The 5,580-nt window shown below is 60.0% G+C and overlaps 1 long non-coding RNA gene across 1 annotated transcript in view; it reads left to right on the top strand.

The window, feature by feature from the left end:
• Positions 1–5,580, top strand: part of LOC113201726 (uncharacterized) — a 113,371-nt gene that overhangs the window by 20,660 nt on the left and 87,131 nt on the right. The window contains exon 2 of the long non-coding RNA XR_008011930.1: positions 4,195–4,348. This is a non-coding gene — a long non-coding RNA (uncharacterized LOC113201726). The remainder of the gene's footprint in view (positions 1–4,194; positions 4,349–5,580) is intronic.

The raw sequence follows: 5,580 nt of genomic DNA, 5'->3' as shown, positions 1-5,580 counted from the left end.
AGGGCGTGAGCGGCTATAGCGAGAGAGAGAGAGAGAGAGAGAGAGAGAGAGAGAGAGAGAGAGAGAGAGAGAGGGACGCACATGACGTGCACTGGCGCGTGATGAGTGTGGGAGCGGCGCGGCTGATCAGCGCGTGGGCCATTAGGCGTCTGCACCGCGAGGTACCCGGGGGGAGGGGGGGGGGCGTCTCCGCACACGCGACATGGTGGGCATTCCACTGGCCAGAGGGACCGGCCAGTGCTGCCTGCTACCGTGTGAACCAGAGCGGCCCACCACACCACCACCGGCCCATGGCATGGCATGGCATGGCATGGCATGGCTCGGACCGTCGTCTCGGTTCGGCGCGGTCGCTGCTGCTCTGCTTTTGCGCTGCTGCCCGCCAACCCTGTCCTGCCCCGCGGCCTGCAGGGTGGTCGCCGTGCCGCGCGGAGGGTCTCTCCCGCGCGCTCTCCTCCTGCTGCAGCGCGCCCGCGGCCGGGGCTCTCCCTGTATGGCGATGCGTCGCGCATACTGCGCGGCTGCACACAGGCTGCTTGCGCAGAGGCCACCCGACCCGCACACCGCGGACGGTATGAAAAATAAATGAGCGCCCGAGCTGTCCCGTCGCGCTGCCATGGGAATAGTTACATGCCATCCAGAAGAGGAGACGGTGTCGGTGGTCATTTTTCTTTCCGCGCAGTATAGCCCTTTTTTAGTGCCTCCTCTGCTGCTCCTGGCCTTCCCCGTCGTCTCCTATTTGCACTCCCCCCCCCCCTCCACCGCGCGCGCGCCGTGAGAACCGCCGCGGGGGCGACGCATTCCGCCACTCAGCCGTCATCCTCCCTCCCTCCTCCTCCTCCAGTCCGTCTCGTCCTGCTCTGCCGCTGCTCCACTCCCGTCTGCCCACTCCTCGTCCCGCTGCTCCCCCTCCGGGTGTCCACCACGGGGATCATCAAGACGCGCCCGCCCGCCCAAGTTCGTGACCCCCGCCGTCCCGGAGCGGGCGGCCCCGCGGAGCCCCCACACGCGTGCGCGGCCGGGCCCGGCCGGGAGCCTGGGAGAGCGCCGGGGGCGGCGCGCGGAGCTGAGCTGAGGGACATGAATACTCACGTTCTGAGTAATTACCCGGCCCGTGTACGGCGGGGACCTCGGGCGGACCCGACCGCTCAAGCCAATCACAGGCATTTGCGCCGGCCGGTAGCAGCAAGGGGTGCAGCAGCAGGGCACGTGAGACTTGTCTCTCCCTCACAATCACACGACGCCTTTAGCCATCGGGGCTGTCAATGTCTCTGTCTCCAGCCTCTTTTAGTCCAAATGCGGTCCACCCCTCCCAAAGCGCGCGCAAAGGCGACGACAGCAGGTGCCCCGGCGCTGTTTTGGACGCGATGTTCGGAGGCGATATTTGAACTTACGACCTTCTTCGTCATTTGCATACCCATTCCAGAGGCCTTTTTACTTTTTACCTCCCCGCTGCAAACACATGGCGGTGGAAAAAGGAAATTAAGGGTGTGTTTGGCTGGCGCGGTCGCAGCAGTCGGTCCCCCCCGTCTGTCTGAGGGGGGACTGGTTTGGACATCGTTAGCGTGTGGAGGGCAGCGGCGGGCGCGAGAGTGACCCCCGGGAGGGACTCGACGGAGCCACTGCGGAGCCACTGCGGAGCCACTCTACGGAGCCCCGGGCAGGAGATTTACGCCCAAATTATTCCGCGTGTGATCTTGTTGATCGCCGGGGGCCTGCGCCGGCCGGGTGCTTGCCTCCGGGAGAGACAGAGAGAGTGAGATTTCGCCTTTTTTGTGTGCGGGCATCGGCTGAAAGAGAGAGAGAGAGATAGAGAGCCGGGTTGAGAACACGCATGCCTGCCGCGGAGACGCCCCGGAATCAGCAGCTAGCAGCTTCACATCTCCGCGCGCTTGGACCACCGCCGCGCCGCGCGCCGTGGGGCGGTAGGTATACCGGCCAGGGCACTGTAAAAAAAAAGAAAGAGAAGCACACGGGCACTCTGTTTTTATCTTAATTATTTCTGCGCGTTCAGTTTTTATTTTTCCCGTCTGTGTCTGTGTATGCTTCGCGGCTGCTACAGGGTGGCAGGAGACTGTACCTGGAGCTGGTCACACGCAACGCACACCTGATGTGATTTATCAATCGGCCGTCGTGTCGTTATGCCGTGCGCATGGCCCCCGCCGTCGTCGTCATCACTTTACTTTTTCGTTAATTTTGTTGACGGAAGTTACACTCAGCTTCAGGCGTGGTAAAAGGTACGCCAGGGCGCTGCAGGGTTGCCCACGTTCATAGTGGGTGTTTTGGTAACGTCTCACTGAACTGCTGCACCCGGCAGCAGGGAGGACGCAGTGGGACGCGACCCGCACTCCTACCTCTTAGGTAGGTGGCAGTCATTCATCAAATGGCGGAGGAAGTGGACACACACACACCTGGCGGCGCTGCAGCCTCGCTCGCTATTCATAGTCTGAACCTCGACAGACTGGCACCTCTTCACAGGCAGGACAGCCCTGGCCTTCGGCGGGGTGTGGGTAAAATACCCTCTCGTTTTTTTTATGATTCCATGTGGTATAGCATCCTGCACCCTCCTCTATGCGCACCTCATTTTTTCTCCTGTTCCTCCGTGGTTATGGTCGTGTGGTGCTGGTTTGTAGACGTGTGGCGTGTTCCACCTTTCGACCTTGAACGGAGAGAAAAAGTGGACGATACAACACGCTTTCCATTTTTTCCCCCATCCCGCTCCGCCTGTCTCCTTTCCTCCGATTAATTACATCACAGTCTAGGCGCTTCCACCCCCTCCTGCCCGTGGCGTGCGACGGCTGCAGCTGAAAAGTAGGTCAATCCGAGCAAGGGGCGGGCGTAAGCCGAAAGGGTTGAAAAGAAAAGTGGATGTGGGTCACAAGGGCACGGCGCGCGTATCCCGGCGGGGCGGCGGCGGCCGATGCGATGGGGCTGTCGATTCTCATTCATATAAGGATCCGATCGTCGTGATGATGGTGTTGATAAAAAGAAATACACCCTCGGGGCCTTTCGCATGGATGGAACGGAAAGAAAGGTGTTTCGGTATGGGAAGCGGGGCTAGCAGGGGAGTTCGGGCGCGGCGGGGGCGCGGCAGTGCGGCGGGGCGTTCAGACAGCCAGCGCGGTGGGTGTATGTAGTGGTGAGGCGACCCGCATCATGACGGCCGCGTCGACCGATCTGCGAGCCGCGATACGGTCTTCCGTCAGGCCCGGTCCAATTTGAAACAATTTGCCACATCAGCGCGCGAGCCATGGGCGCACGCGCACGCTATATACATCGCATTCGCATCTACACACCCTCAAAAAAAAAAAAAAAAAAAAAAATGGGAGAGAATTTTTGTACCTAGGTTAAGAAGCTGTACCTAATAGTCCAGGTACAAATATACCTAGTTTTGTCTGTGACCTAAAGAGATAAATTTGTATTCGATGTAATTCAATGTGCACAAAGGGCACGTTTTTCTCTCAGCTCCCATTCACAGTAACGCAGTCGCACACAACACGTGCCTGACGCTCTTCATTAGCTTTCGCAGAAAGCGCGCTTCGCGCCGACTCCTCTTCCTGCGATATTTTGATCTCGGCCTGAATGGCGGAGCAAGGGCGCCCAGCCATTGTCGCCGCAACACCTGAGGAGCACAAGCAAACACAACTGCGCCGCGATAATCCACGTTGACGATATTCACACCCTCCTCGTCGTCGCGAAGCACACCATTGTCCATCCGTCTCCTGCTGCTCGCCGCCCTTTTGTCCGATTCCTGCTCGGTGTGTGCTAAAGAGACACACGGGGGCGATCGCGCCCGCCGATACTACGCGTGGCGTGGCGCGGCGCGGCGTTGGCGTGGCCCCGATACCCATCTCCGCTGCATAATGCTATTGGTTTTTTCCCTCTTCGCGTGGTTCCTTTTCTCTGCCGCGTGCAACACCCGCGACAACGGTCGCACCGGCGGCGCTACGTGGTAGTACTCTGCATGATGCCCGGTTTGGGTTTGAAATGAAATAAAATAAATTACTGCGAACGTTTTAATATTTTTTCTCCGTGTTTTGTTGTTGTTGTTGTTGTTGTTTTTTTTTTGTTGCTTATGACAGTTTTAACAACAAAACATTTTTTTTTAAAGAAAAACAATTCACATTTGTAAAACTTTGCCCTGCTGGCGAGTGACAAGGGAAGTCTGTAATTGAGGCGCATCATCATATGTTTCAGCCAAACGAGGCGGCGCGGCGGCGTCGACGTCTTCATCGTTGTGCCGCGCGACACGCCCGCTGGGCGCCCCGCTCGCCATCAGGGCGCCTCGTTTGCGGGGGCGGGGCGAGCCTAGAGGAGGACCGGCGGGGCCAGTCCTTCAACCCGGCACCAGGTAAGTAGAGTACCGTGGCCAGGTGTGCTTGGCGCGCCCGCATGTGGGACTCGTAAAGGGGCGGCCCCCCGAGTTTGTGCGCGCGCCTCTCTGACGGTGTCGCTCGTTCCCTTTTCCGCCTCGCGGCTTTGCACCGCGTGCGACCCAAGCGCTGCGGCCCGGCGCGGCGCCCGGAAAAAGCGCTTCATTTACAAACCAAAGTCCCTTTGCGCGCGCATCGCAGATGAGGGGAGGGAAAGGGGGAAGGGGCATCGCCACGCTGGTCGCGCAGCCACGACTGCGGTGGGCCGCCGCCGTGGGCCCTGCTTGCTGGCCCGCCGGCCACGACGGCGACGACATCCCTTTTAAGGGCAGCACGGGCCTAAATGCTTAGCGGCGGCCCCCCTGGCGTCGCGTGCAGGCTCATCACCAACACAAAGCAGGCTGCTTCTTCAGAAGCCCCGGCGGCCGTCCCGCGCGGCAGCAGCGGCAGGACTGCACTGGCGAGCAGGACTGCACTGGCGAGCAGGTCCCCCCATCAGTGTAGTAGTACCGCACCCTGCGGAACATCGCCCCTGCAACAGCGCCCTGCAGCAGCAGGAGCACTGCGCTTCCAGGGAACTCCTTACAGTCGGGCCCCTCCCCTCCCACCTGAACACCTCAACGAGACCTTCGTCTGCAGGATCGCGGCCGGGTTTGCCTTTACTACAACCATACGGCCGCGAGAAAGTAGGCAACCTGCTCACATGTATGCGGTCGGGTTGCCTACTCGCGCGCCGAACGGCGGCGGCGTGGTCAGACACGGTAGGCAACCCAACAATCCCGTCCGCATGCGAGCGTGCATGTAACAACTTGGACGAGTGGGAATCAGACCCCTAGTGCGAATTTATTCTGATCTCACCACTCGGGAATGAGTGTTCGCCCACTCTGCTACTACTAGTTTTAATTTTCGTTTGCGAGATCCATTCGTAGATTATGTCACGGTCTCTTTTGCGTTGTCTCCGCGAATAAACAGGATCGATTTTCTCCCCATTCCTCCTTCCCCTCTGCCAATAGCTGCCTCGCGCCTCGCCTGTCGCCTCCTCCCCAGCAAGTCTCCTCCTGGATGCCCCCGGAATGTCTTCTCCTCCTCGGCGATGCGGAGGCTTTGATGATGGATAAGGCGCCAGCTCGCCACCGCGCGCCACCAGCAGCCAGCAGAACTGGACCTTCTTATCCTTGGAGCCCATCGCGACCGGGGGCGGGAGGGGGAC

The sequence above is a fragment of the Frankliniella occidentalis genome, unplaced genomic scaffold (genome assembly GCF_000697945.3).
Source record: "Frankliniella occidentalis isolate FOCC.00 unplaced genomic scaffold, Focc_3.1 Scaffold303, whole genome shotgun sequence".
NCBI classification, from domain to species: Eukaryota; Metazoa; Arthropoda; class Insecta; order Thysanoptera; family Thripidae; genus Frankliniella; species Frankliniella occidentalis.
The sequence above is the reverse complement of the archived record's forward strand: the minus strand, read 5'-3'. Positions and strand labels throughout refer to the sequence as shown.